Here is a 14,049-nt window from a genome sequence, read left to right as displayed (position 1 = left end):
CTTGTATAATGCAGTCCTGATTAAACTATAATTTAAAGATGTGAAAATGCAAAACTGCAAACCTCCAAATGAATGTTTTCTTTTTGTATGAGAATGAGCAATGCTTTGCAAAGAGCAGAACTGTCATTGCTGCATAGCTATCCAAAGATTCGTTAAGTTGTTCAAATAGAGCCTGGCTATGGTTTCTCAGCAGCCTCAGCTAAGAGTTAAGCCACATCTCGGCCGCATGCATCTTTATAAGTACTATATTTGTTTCTTGCTCAGTGCATTCTCAGTGGCAGGAGGACATTCAATCCCTACTTCCCCTACTTCCCCTGCACTGATGGTATGAACTGAATTTCTCCATCCGTTGTGTCCCAAAGTATCTTCTCTGTGAAGGTTTGCACTCACACATGCATTATGGCCACTGGACAAATTTGCACTTTAGTATCAGGTAAAATCATAATGCAGTGTAAATACATTCCATAGCATAAGGAGTTTGAAAACATATATGAATTAGCTGATCATGATGTTGGAGCTTGTCTTTCTGGAGGAACCAACCCTGAATACACTTAAGTATTTACTAAGTAAGCCACAAAGAGAATTTTTAATGCAAACAACATGAAAGCTTAAGCTTGTTTCAGTAGGTTGAGCTTGTTCCAGTGAACATCCAATGTACATGGAAGAATTTGTCATAAATACTGGATTCTCATGAGAGCCTTCACACACTGTAATACTAAGTGCAGAAAGGTGCTGGCTGTGCTGCTCAGCTACAGCTGCCTTGGCTGAAATGGCCATGGCCTGGAAGCTGCAGTAAGTGAGCTTTTAAGAGGTGGGAACATGCAGGTTATATTCCTCTAACAAGGACCCCAGGCAAGGTATGTGGAAGAAACTATTTAAGACAAGGATCCTTTTATATCCACATTGAGAACACTTAGTTGTTGTGCCTCAGTGGTCAGAGGTTATGGTATTTAAGGAAAAAATTGTGCTGTGCCATAAAGGCATTTATTGAGCGTGTCACAAGGTGTCAACCTTGTGGTGGAATCAGGCTGGTTGTGGAAGGATCAAGATTCTACGCATGGCTTGGACACAGCTTTCTTATTTAAACTCAGAAAAAAGAAGCTTCGTCTTTGTGTCTGCACTTAGGAATTGGACGTTAAACTACCTTTTTGGAGTGTTGATATGTTAATAATTAAATTATTTCAGTATGTTTTCATGTCCTTGTACAATGAGGGCCACAGAAATGCAATGTGTTATTTGATAATAATTGTTCAGATGATGCTTAACTTGTTGGTTTTCCCCCCTATTACTACTGCTTTAAGGAGCGTTCTGCCTCCCATGATGCCAGGTTGATGTGAAGGGGCAAAAAGATGATAACATTTAGACAATAAGAGTTTACCCTACACCACACTGCAGTTTATCCGTCTGACTTAAATGAACTTTGTGTTGTATGATTTCCTTAGTGTAAAAAACCTTTTTCCTAATGATTTTTTGAAAAGAACAAAGAATTCTTGTTTGCAATACAGGAAATATAGAGGTTTGAGCAGTATATAGAGAGCAATCTGTTTCTTATTTTTTTCCTGCAGGTTTATTTTTGACCTAACTAGGACTATTTGTTTAGAATCTATGGTTCTCTGATTCTATGCCTTTCTTTCTGTGTACGTGGCAAAAGCCATATTGCAAACTTCTTTTCCTCTCCATCCCTTCACTTCATACCGCCTCATAAATCTCCCCAAAGGATCTGAAACTCACTCAGGGCAGTCAGCTTCCAAAGCTTTGAAAACATTTATTGGAAATTATATGAAAAATATAGTCCAATATGCTGTATGATTTGAATACAAAGCAAGCATTACCAAGAATGAGAAATGTCAGAGAATTTGTGGGGTTTAAATTAAGTTAGAAGAAGCAAGGACACTCATCTATTTTGGATTTCAACATAGTTAGATACTAGCCTCTTGTACAAATTCAGTCAGTGTTTTCAAAGAATATACAGTTTCAGCTGAATGACTTGCACGGATTAAAGGTACTAATAATTTGCAGTGTCCCTGCCTGGCCAAGTAGACAGAATTTGTGAGAGGTCAAACACTTCTGATTGTCGAGTAGTTACTGCATGTCTGTCTGTAGGTTGAAGAACCCGATTTAGACAGATGTGTTATCTCAAATCTTGGCTGCATTTTGTAAAGTGGCATAGAAGCCTTTTGCATTCAAAGGTGCTTTGTTTTAACAGTACAGTGAGGGAATACCCCTGATGTGAAAGGAGCTTTCCATTTTGACCTCACTCAGTCCTCATCCCCCCAAAGAAACTGTCCGACTGCATCATGTTATATAATTTATCTGTCGATTCTGTCAAAAAGGAGAGCTTGTGTTACTTGGAGGGCCTTCATGCCAATTCCAAAATGAAAAGCAATGTACACTGCCAGTACAGCAATTGCCTGCAGACTTACTGAATTTCTTCACTCCCACTCACCACCAAAACCAGCTCAGGAAAAAAAATATCCCCCAAAAGGCTTGTTAGAAGTCAGCAGAACTGCAAGTGATAAAATACTGACATTTTTTCCTGAGGGGAAGACAAAAGCAAAATTATATATTAAACATTATTAGTGGGCTATCACAGAATCACACAGAATCACAGAATCCCAAGGGTTGGAAGGGACCTAAAAAGATCATCTAGTCCAACCCCCCTGCAAGAGCAGGGTAACCTACAGTACATCACACAGGAACTTGTCCAGGCGGGCCTTGAATATCTCCAGTGTAGGAGACTCCACAACCCCCCTGGGCAACCTGTTCCAGTGCTCTGTCACTCTTACAGTAAAGAAGTTCTTCCTGATGTTAACGTGGAACTTCCTATGTTCCAGTTTACACCCATTGCCCCTTGTCCTATCACTGGATATCACTGAAAAAAGCCTAGCTCCATCATCCTGACACCTACCCTTCACATATTTGTAAACATTGATGAGGTCACCCCTCAGTCTCCTCTTTTGCAAGCTAAAGAGACCCAGCTCCCTCAGCCTCTCCTCATAAGGGAGATGTTCCACTCCCTTAATCATCTTTGTGGCTCTGCGCTGGACTCCTTCAAGCAATTCCCTGTCCTTCTTGAACAGAGGGGCCCAGAACTGGACGCAATATTCCAGATGCGGCCTCACCAAGGCTGAGTAGAGGGGGAGGAGAACCTCTCTTGACCTACTAACCACTCCCTTTCTAATGCACCCTAAGATGCCATTTGCCTTCTTGGCCACAAGAGCACATTGCTGGCTCATGGTCATCCTCCTATCCACCAGGACCCCCAGGTCCCTTTCCCCTTCGCTACTTTCCAGCAGGTCAACCCCCAACCTGTACTGGTACATGGGGTTGTTCTTCCCCAGATGCAAGACTCTACACTTGCCCTTGTTAAATTTCATCAAGTTTCTCCCCGCCCAACTCTCCAGCCTGTCCAGGTCTCGCTGAATGGCAGCACAGTCCTCTGGTGTGTCAGCCACTCCTCCCAGTTTTGTGTCATCAGCAAACTTGCTGAGGGTGCACTCAGTTCCCTCATCCAGGTCATTGATGAAAATATTAAACAGCACCGGTCCCAGCACCGACCCCTGAGGAACTCCACTAGTCACAGACCTCCAGCTAGATTCTGCGCCACTGACCACAACTCTCTGCCTTCTTCCTTTCAACCAGTTCTCATGTATAGAGCCAGTCTCAATGAACTGTTGAACATGTAGGCACAGGGATCCATAAAAACGTATAGCTTGTGTTAGTTTAAGCCCACATATCCCAGTACCCCACCACATTATCTTCACTTGCTCTAAAGGTTGATCCCATAGGGATGGCCTTTCTCTCTTTCAGTTCCTCTGTGTGTTAACTCTCTACACTGTGAGAAAAGTAAATGGGTGACATGGTTTAAGTGTGAGGTGTCCCTGCCCATGGCAGGGGGCTTGGAACTTGATGACCTTAAGGTCCTTTCCAACCCTAACTATTCTATGATTCTATGATATAAAAGGGTATCTATCAGCTGGCAGGATCCACCTATTTAAATGTAAAGGATGGGAAGGAAGCCTCCACTCCAGGCTTGAAAGGAATGTCCAAAGAAACAAGATACAGCAAGTAGAGGAAAAACTTCAAGAAATTATTTGAAGACAAGATAAAGCATCTTATGGAAGAGAAAAAAGAATCTGTTAAATAAGATGAATTTCAATAAGAAGAATCAAAAGTACTAGGCAAAGTTAGGAGGAAATTAGAGCAGAGATACAGACAAAGTAAATATTCCATGCTATGAATATGGGGAAGAAGTGTTAAAATTTGCTTCAATGTATGGGGCTCATCAGCCAATTATGCTATTTCTGTCAGCTGTAGTTAGTGATAATAATGGGGATGGAAGAGCCGGACAAAGTACGATGGGGAAAGAGGATAAAATAAGCACTGGTGTTTATCTCTTAATTTTATCTGTTTTCTGTGTGTTGGCTCATTAGGAATCCCACCTGCTGCCAAGAGAGAAACCATTTTGGTTTTGCATAGTTTCAGCCATGTGGGAGAAAAGAGATAGAGTATCCTCTCTGAAAACTTTTGTTTTCTCTCTAATGTAAGATAAGATATTTTGGGCACACCATGCTGTTTGCATGGAAATATTACAGCTGAGGAGTTAAATGGCAGAAACAGAAATGGAATAATAAGCTTGAGGAAAGTAGTCTGGTTGGCAGCTTATCGGAGGTTTTGGTTAGTAGTTATAACAATCCAAAGGCTTCTAGTACCACAAGCGTCTTTCTTTTCTTTTTGGTTTACTTGTGATGAGAGAAGAATGACAGTAAAGATCCAATTTTAAATTTCCAGCATGCTTTTATTTTTTTCTGCTGTGTTCAGAATGGTGATTTATTAAGTGACACTGAAGCAGGCTTGTCACTGGGGGAGCAGCACAGTGCAGCTCTTGCTATCTGTCGGACAACGGCTCAAAGCTATAATTTGCATAGGAACTCTTATGCAAAATGCCACAAATAAATAACACGATGTGGGGGTGGCTGGGAGCAAGAAGTCACCACAGTCCAAACTTCCCAGAGCTAGAGGAGAAGCCTGGCTGAACAATCCTTCATTTAAATAAGGGAGAGAATACTTCTCATTCTGGGGCAGGCTGCCAGGAACCCTAGGAATCAGTTTATTATTGTTAGATTGATCTAAAATAAGGATAAAAAAAAATCGCAGAGCATAGTTGTTCCAAGCACTATAGGTAGCTTGTGTGTCTTGGTGCTGTCAAATGGCCTGGAATATGGAACAAGAAAGGTAGCTGTTGCGTTAGTGAGGAGTTTCCAACCCCAGACCTGCTTTTCAGATCCTTCCACAAGCCGCTTTCCAGATGCATCTGTCTAACTGGTGGATGGAGAAGGTACAAAGTTCCTTGAAGAATTAGAGCCTTAAGCCTATTCTTTACATCCTCCTGATCTGCCCGTAAAAAATTTTAGTAAATAGCTGTGTGTGAGCAGGGCTTTGACCATATAAAGCATCCATGGAGCGAAGTATGTACTCGAAAGAACAGAGGTGTGACCATCGCATATGAGGGTGTAGACATGCCAGCCTGAAGTTACCTGATAAAGAAACTAGTGGCAATGAGGATGCTGCGTTACAGGACTTGGTGCCGATGAAGGATCTCAGGAAGGTCTGAGCCCACAGTGAAGGCCAAACCATGTCTGAGAGTTGTTCCCTTATAATCAACATTTAAGTGCTTTATTCAAAGCAAACCAGCTATTTCTGCTGGCTTACACTTGCAGTTTCACTTGCAGCACAGATTTAATCTGTGTGCTAAAAATCCCCCACGCTATAGCAATGGTAGGATTGCCCTGTAAATATCAAGAAGTAAGGACATTACCTTTGCTCTTACAGCAATATTGTCCTCACCACACTATGCATTCCCAAAACTGTCTGGCTTTCAGAACAGCATAGCTAACTGTACTTTTACATCTGGCATCAAGTCTGTGGGAGATTTGCTGCAGTATTTACTCAGACCATCAAGACATAGTGTATGGTGTTCGTTTTTAATTTTAGTTTTCAACCATTATTCTATTGATAAAGAAAGAAACCAGCAGGAGGAGATGTGTTAACACAGGAGGTTGTGTTAGTTTAACAGGCAGAAATGTGTAAGAACAGCCAATATTTAACCAACTTTCTCCAGCTGGGTGGTGGGATCACAATAACTGGGGAATGACTTCGGTAACCATTAGACCATTTGTCACCAGTAGTGTCCTTGTGTGACCCTACAGGATGAATTAGTAATAGAAAATCCTCCTTTCATGTGCAGGTGCCTACATATGAATTTAAACCTGTGATGCCTTCCAACGCTGCAATCTAACCTTGAGACTTCTGAATTCCCCACATGGCTACATTCCCAGTGTCGTGTATGCAGGCTGAGCTTTGCAAGAGCTGTGTTCTTTCACCTGGGGTCCATCCTGCATGGTGGGCTCTCTCTGAACATATTTGTGAGAGCTGGCACAGCAGGAAAACAAAAATGACAGAGAGATGTCTGCTGATAGCCTGAGCCCACACCCGAGACATGCAGTGGCAGGGTTATGTCTCTTGGATTCCTGATTCAGAGCAAGGATTTGAACCTCAGCATCTCACCTCTCAAGAAAGCACCAGGGTGACTTCTCCTTCTCCTGTTTTTACACTTCCTGAATGATTTTTGAAGCAGGTCTGCCCCAGCAAGCCTGTGATTCATTCCCTTATAATCAACATTTAAGTGCTTTGTTCAAAGCAAACCAGCTATCTCAAAGAAAAAGAAGCAAACTATTGACTGAGAAGCCAGAAACCCAAACACAAATATTTTCTATACCTTGTATACAAAACAGTGCAGTTTATGGGAAGGTTTTGGTTTAACCAGAACTCTCCAGCAGTGTAAACAGAGTGACAAAGTGGATTTATTTTGACTGAGGTATCAGCTAGTGATATCTGAGACATATGAGATATCTGCAATGGGAATCATTCTTGGCATAGCTATGCTAATTGCTAACCTCAGGTGGCTGGCTCAAAGAGTGGCTTTCTTCTACTGTTTGTTTGAACAATTTACACAGTTTTGCAGAATTTTTGTTATATATCCAGGCCTCATGTTGGACATGTATGACATATGGGCTTTGAATATATATACATATATTTACGTAAAATATTAAATTATTTTAGCTGCTCTGGAATGTTTTATCTGTTAAGCTACTACTTGCTTTTGTGAAAGCTCTCTGCTTCCAGAGTATCTTGCTGGAAGACTGAAAAAGCAAATCATAGAAATCAATACATTTCTCAGTATGTATTGTATGTATTGCAGTGTCAAATGCAAAACCAGTTGCAGACAATTTGGTATTTAATTAAACACACTGTAGCTACCTCAGCCAATCCAGTTGATTCCAAGATTCTATCATTCTGTGCAGTAATTTACAGGCTTGGCCATTCAGCCAGAGAGTGGCAGATGGGTTCTCAAACCCATCTTTATCCTCTGTGTTAAGTCACATCCACATTTCCTGGACAAAGCCGTGTGTTTTCCTAACCGGAAACCAGCAAGAGATGCATTGCTTCCTTCACTCGCAGCAACTTAATCCTTATTCAAGGCCAGGCTGGACAGGGCTTTGAGCCCCTGGTCTAGTGGAAGGTGTCCCTGCCTGTTGCAGGTGGCCCTGTGACAGGGTGGTTAGAACTAGATGAGCTTTAAGATCCCTTCCAACGCAAACCACTCTGTGACTCTATGATTGATCACGGACAGAGTGTGTAATGGGATGATTGCTCCAAATGAGGTATATAGCTGCGGGCTCTCAGCCTCCTGTTCTGAAATGGTTTTGTGGCTTGACGCATGTAACATTTTATGCAGTAACTGATGAATGTATATATACATCTTTTAGGGGGCAGAAAGCAGAAACCCGAAATCCAAGCATGACTCTTTCCTAGGCTGTGGGTTCCTCTCTCCTGCTTCTCTCTAATTTAACAAATCCTGATTTCCTTCCTGCACAGGGGCTCAGATGCCATAGGGATGGTATGGATCGCCTCCTCCCCACCTTGCCTTTCAGTTCTAATTACTTAGAACACATTCAGAGATTAATGTTTTTGTATAATTCGGCAAAAGAGGGAAAATTGTTATTGTGTGGTATGAGCATATTGTTGCTGTCTGTGTCTTTACAAAGAAGTCACCACAGAGGGGTTTTGCAGGGAAACCATTTCCAGAGATTTTCTCAGAATGTGCCTGATAAATCACAGAGTCATGGCTAGGGAGATAGACCGAAGTCATTGATACACATTTTGTATTTAAGGTTTGAAAATGCTTGTGTCAGTGAGGGCAAATGAAGTGAGGGCCTCAGCCTTCCAGATTTGCTGGTTTGAGGTAGAAGCAAAGCTTTGTTCCTCCAGGATCTTTGAACTCAGTGGCACCATTTAGTCCGATTTCAAAGCCTCTAGATGAGAAGCAAGCTAAAAAAGGGGGTTTTAAATTATTGTTATTTCCATTTTGGATTTAGGTGCATTGGCTCAGGTGAGATTTAGTTGCAGACATTCAAAAATGTCCCACTTGACTGATCCTTAAGTAGTTGTGAATGCTCCATTCTTGGCAGTGTTCAAAGCAAGGCTGGACAGAGCCTTGGCTGACATGGTCTAGGGTGAGGCATCTCTGCCATGGCAGGGGGATTGGAACTAGATGATCTAAAGGTCCTTTCTAACCCAAACCATTCTATGATTCTATGATTTAGCCCCTAGTTTCTATCTCACATATATATACATATATATATGTGAGATAGAATTGAATACACATATATACACATATTGAATATGAATACACGCACATGTATAGATAGATAGATAGATAGATAGATAGATAGATAGATATACTGGGTACACAGGATTTACTGGCTACACAGGATTTGGACAAGGCTAAGGTTCTGAATGACTTCTTCGCCTCGGTCTTCACTGGCAAAGGCTCTGACTGCACCACCCAGTTATTAGAAGGTAGATGCAGGGACTGTGAGAATGAAGACCTTGGGCCCACTGTAGGAGAGGATCTGGTTCGAGACCATCTTAAAACTCTGAACGCGCACAAGTCCGTGGGACCTGATGGAATCCATCCGCGGGTCCTGCAGGAGCTGGCAAATGAAGTTGCTAAGCCACTGGCCATCATATTTGAAAAATCGTGGCAGTCAGGTGAAGTTCCCGACGACTGGAAAAAGGGAAATATAACCCCCATTTTCAAGAAGGGGAAAATGGAAGACCCGGGGAATTACAGACCAGTCAGTCTCACCTCTGTGCCTGGTAAAATCTTGGAGCACATTCTCCTGGACAACATGCTAAGGCACATGAAAAACAACAAGGTGCTTGGTGACAGCTAGCATGGCTTCACTAAGGGGAAATCCTGCCTGACCAATTTGGTGGCCTTCTATGATGGGGCTACAGAATTGATGGACAGGGGTAGAGCAGTTAATGTCATCTACCTGGACTTGTGCAAAGCGTTCAACAGTGTTCCACACAACATCCTTGTCTCTAAATTGGAGAGATATCAATCTGATGGATGGACCACTCTGTGGATAAAGAACAGGCTGGACGGCCGCACACAAAGAGTTGTGGTCAATGGCTCGATGTCCGGCTGGAGACCGGTAACGAGTGGTGTCCCTCAGGGATCGGTGTTGGGACCAGTCTTGTTTAACATCTTCATCACTGACATGGACAGTGGGTTTGAGTGCGCCCTCAGCAAGTTTGCCGATGACACCAAGCTGTGTGGTCCAGTTGATACGCTGGAGGGAAGGGATGCCATCCAGAGGGACCTCGACATGCTTGTGAGATGGGCTGATGCCAACCTTATGAAGTTCAACCATGACAAGTGCAAGGTCCTACACCTGGATCAGAGCAATCCCAAACACAGCTACAGATTGGTCAAAGAAGAGATTCAGAGCGGCCCTGCAGAGAAGTTCTTGGGGGTGCTGGTCGATGAGAAAATGAACATGAGCCGGCTGCAGTGCACGCTCACAGCCCAGAAAGCCAACCGTATCCTGGGCTGCATCAAAAGGAGCGTGACCAGCAGGTCGAAGGAGGTGATCCTGCCCCTCTACTCTGCTCTTGTGAGACTTCACCTGGAGTATTGTGTGCAGTTCTGGTGTCCTCAACATGAAAAGGACATGGAACTGCTGGAACAAGTCCAGAGGAGGGCCACGAGGATGATGAGGGGACTGGAGCACCTCCCGTATGAAGACAGGCTGAGGAAGTTGTGTCTGTTCAGCCTGGAGGAGAGAAGGCTGCGTGGAGACCTCATAGCAGCCTTCCAGTACCTGAAGGGGGCCTATAGGGATGCTGGGGAGGGACAGTTCATCAGGGACTGTAGTGACAGGACAAGGGGTAACGGGTTCAACCTTAAACAGGGGAAGTTTAGATTGGATATAAGGAGGAAATTCTTTCCTGTTAGGGTGGTGAGACACTGGAATGGGTTGCCCAGGGAGGTTGTGAGTGCTCCATCCCTGGAGGTGTTCAAGGCCAGGTTGGATGAAGCCTTGTGTTGGATGGTTTAGTGTGAGGTGTCCCTGCCCATGGCAGGGGGGTTGGAACTAGATGATCTTGAGGTCCTTTCCAACCCTAACTATTCTATGATTCTATGATTCTATTCTATATATGGAATAAGACACCGTATCTTATCTTTTCCTAATCTTGAAAAAGCATCTTAAGTTTTTCAGGTGACCCTTTGATGAGGACACAGCAATAGCATAAGATAAATCCACTTTTAAAATTCCCTTGCCTGAAGCTTTCCCAGCCACATCCCTATGAGTCCCTCACGCTGAGCAGATAAAATGTGGATTTTGATACTGGAACAATTGGTTACTGTGCAAGAGGCTGTTCCCCAGAAGGACTAAACAGTGAGGAGTGGACTCAGTCCCAGTGTTATTATTAGTTGTATTCACCAAGCCAGCTATCAGTCAGAAAGTATCCAACTGCCAGCTGTGGGCCAAACCAGGACTGGGGTGAAGGAAGGTTTGGGAGTGTCATGAAGGCACTGCAGATGATCAGTAGCTGTTTTTAGACTGGGGCATGTGATATGTAATATTCCATTTGTTAATTGTCATGCTGGCTTAAACCCCAAACCTTGTATTTTCCCCTAGGAAAGAAGCTGACATTAAGTAATGAGAATCATCACTGAGGTCCAACTGAGCTGAAAATATCCATTAAAGCAATGATAAAAACTTCACTGTTAAGTTCAGGGAAAGCAAGTGAAATATCTGCATTTGGCATGGCCTCCTTATTCTCCTATTTTAAAGGCACAGTGGAGGAAAAAAAAAAAGCTTCCAAATGAAAGCAGAAATTAAAGGCAGACAACATCTAGATTACCATACGTTTAATTCTGCCAGTGCACGGCTGAGTTCTTTAATACTCATTTAAGTCTTTCAGTCCATAAGGAGCATGATTTATAGGTTTTTCTGCTGATCGACACAAGATAGGCATGGTTAAAGACTACAGCTACTTATGTACTGTGGTTCATGCTTTTGGCTCCAGCAAGGGCTTCTGAGCCCTTGGGGTGTTGTTGAAATGGTAGACATCACAGTTTCTCTGCCCTATTTTCTAATTCAATTTTACTCTGAAGAATGGTGACCTTAAATTTGCACTTTTTTCTGCTTATGGCTTAGCTCTATCCTACTATAAGGACAGATATGAGTCAAATTTTCGTTCCAGAAGAAAGGTATGATACACCTTTCCAAAACTTGCAATGAAGCAAAAGCTGGCATTCAGCTCCCATGGTGATTAGCAGGGTATAGAGCCCAAACAAGGCAGGATTCTAATGTGGTTTATCGCTTTTTAAAATTAAAAGCTGTATTTTGTGGCTCTCAAGTTCTGAAAATATGTCCTTGGATATAACTGTGCAGTTCTTCTGACAAAACGGGATGTAAGCTCTTTTCTTGCCCTTTCACTGAAAAACCTTCATTTCTGGGCTCAGGTATTTGTCACAACAACACGTGAAGGGCTGGCATCCTGAGCTCAATGAGATCATACAGCCATTTCCTATTGGTGTCACTATCTACTGATCCTTTTGCTGTAGGATTATCTATGGATCCAGGCTTTCTTCTAAGCTAGGCTAAAGGAGGTCACAGTGTTTTGGAGGGAATGCTCATGTGTTGTCTTTTAATTTGCTTTCCTGAGCTTTGTTTGTCAGATATATAAGACAAGGGGTAATCAATGATTTGACGGTGGAAAAGTATAATATTCTGCAGATTATGAAAGTTTCTTGAACATATGCTTTTATATTTATGGATGCAGTTTTACTTCTGAAACTCACTGTAGATTAACTACACAAGTTGTAGGATTTTATCTAGGGATTCTTAACTGTACAAAATTCTTTTTAAACTCACTTCTTTATTATCATTTGGCAGAGATACTTCTTGTATAATCCAAGAAATATTGTAATAGCTTTATTGCTATATAGATATGCTGAAGAAAGCATGTGCTTAGCCTCACAATATTTAACACTTAGCCTTCATTAACATTTACTAGGAAAGGTCTCTAAATTTTACTTGGAAGACATCTCCAAAGCCAGTTACTAAATTAGAAGGTTATTCAGAAAAGATGCTCATAAAATGAATCATAGAATGGTTTGGGCTGGAAGGGTCCTTAAAGCTCATCCAGTTCCAACCCCCTGCCACAGGCTGGGACACCTTCCACTAGACCAGGTTGCTCGAAGCCCTGTCCAACCTGGCCTTGAACACAGCCACGGATGGGGCAGCCACAGCTTCTCTGGGCAACCTGTGCCAGTGTCTCACCACCCTCACAATGAAGAACTTCTTCCATCTATCTATTCACAGAATCACAGAATCCCAAGGGTTGGAAGGGACCTAAAAAGATCATCTAGTCCAACCCCCCTGCAAGAGCAGGGTAACCTACAGTACATCACACAGGAACTTGTCCAGGCGGGCCTTGAATATCTCCAGTGTAGGAGACTCCACAACCCCCCTGGGCAACCTGTTCCAGTGCTCTGTCACTCTTACAGTAAAGAAGTTCTTCCTGATGTTAACGTGGAACTTCCTATGCTCCAGTTTACACCCATTGCCCCTTGTCCTATCACTGGATATCACTGAAAAAAGCCTAGCTCCATCATCCTGACACCTACCCTTTACATATTTGTAAACATTGATGAGGTCACCCCTCAGTCTCCTCTTTTGCAAGCTAAAGAGACCCAGCTCCCTCAGCCTCTCCTCATAAGGGAGATGTTCCACTCCCTTAATCATCTTTGTGGCTCTGCGCTGGACTCCTTCAAGCAATTCCCTGTCCTTCTTGAATTGAGGGGCCCAGAACTGGACACAATATTCCAGATGCGGCCTCACCAAGGCTGAGTAGAGGGGGAGGAGAACCTCTCTTGACCTACTAACCACTCCCTTTCTAATGCACCCTAAGATGCCATTTGCCTTCTTGGCCACAAGAGCACATTGCTGGCTCATGGTCATCCTCCTATCCACCAGGACCCCCAGGTCCCTTTCCCCTTCACTATTTTCCAGCAGGTCAACCCCCAACCTGTACTGGTACATGGGGTTGTTCTTCCCCAGATGCAAGACTCTACACTTGCCCTTGTTAAATTTCATCAAGTTTCTCCCCGCCCAACTCTCCAGCCTGTCCAGGTCTCGCTGAATGGCAGCACAGTCCTCTGGTGTGTCAGCCACTCCTCCCAGTTTTGTGTCATCAGCAAACTTGCTGAGGGTGCACTCAGTTCCCTCATCCAGGTCATTGATGAAAATATTAAACAGCACCGGTCCCAGCACCGACCCCTGAGGAACTCCACTAGTCACAGACCTCCAGCTAGATTCTGCGCCATTGACCACAACTCTCTGCCTTCTTCCTTTCAACCAGTTCTCGATCCACCTCACTACTTGATCGTCAAGCCCACACTTCCTTAGCTTATCTATGAGGATGCTGTGGGAGACAGTATCAAATGCCTTACTGAAATCAAGAAAAACTACATCTACCGCTCTACCATCATCCCTCCACCTAGTCACTTCCTCATAGAAGGCTATAAGGTTGGTCATACATGACTTCCCCCTCATAAAACCATGTTGGCTGTTCTTAATGACCCCCTCATCCTTGATATGCCTAGTGATGGAGTCAAGAATAAGT

The sequence above is a fragment of the Lathamus discolor genome, chromosome 2 (assembly GCF_037157495.1).
Source record: "Lathamus discolor isolate bLatDis1 chromosome 2, bLatDis1.hap1, whole genome shotgun sequence".
NCBI classification, from domain to species: domain Eukaryota; kingdom Metazoa; phylum Chordata; class Aves; order Psittaciformes; family Psittacidae; genus Lathamus; species Lathamus discolor.
This window is presented reverse-complemented; position numbering follows the sequence as displayed.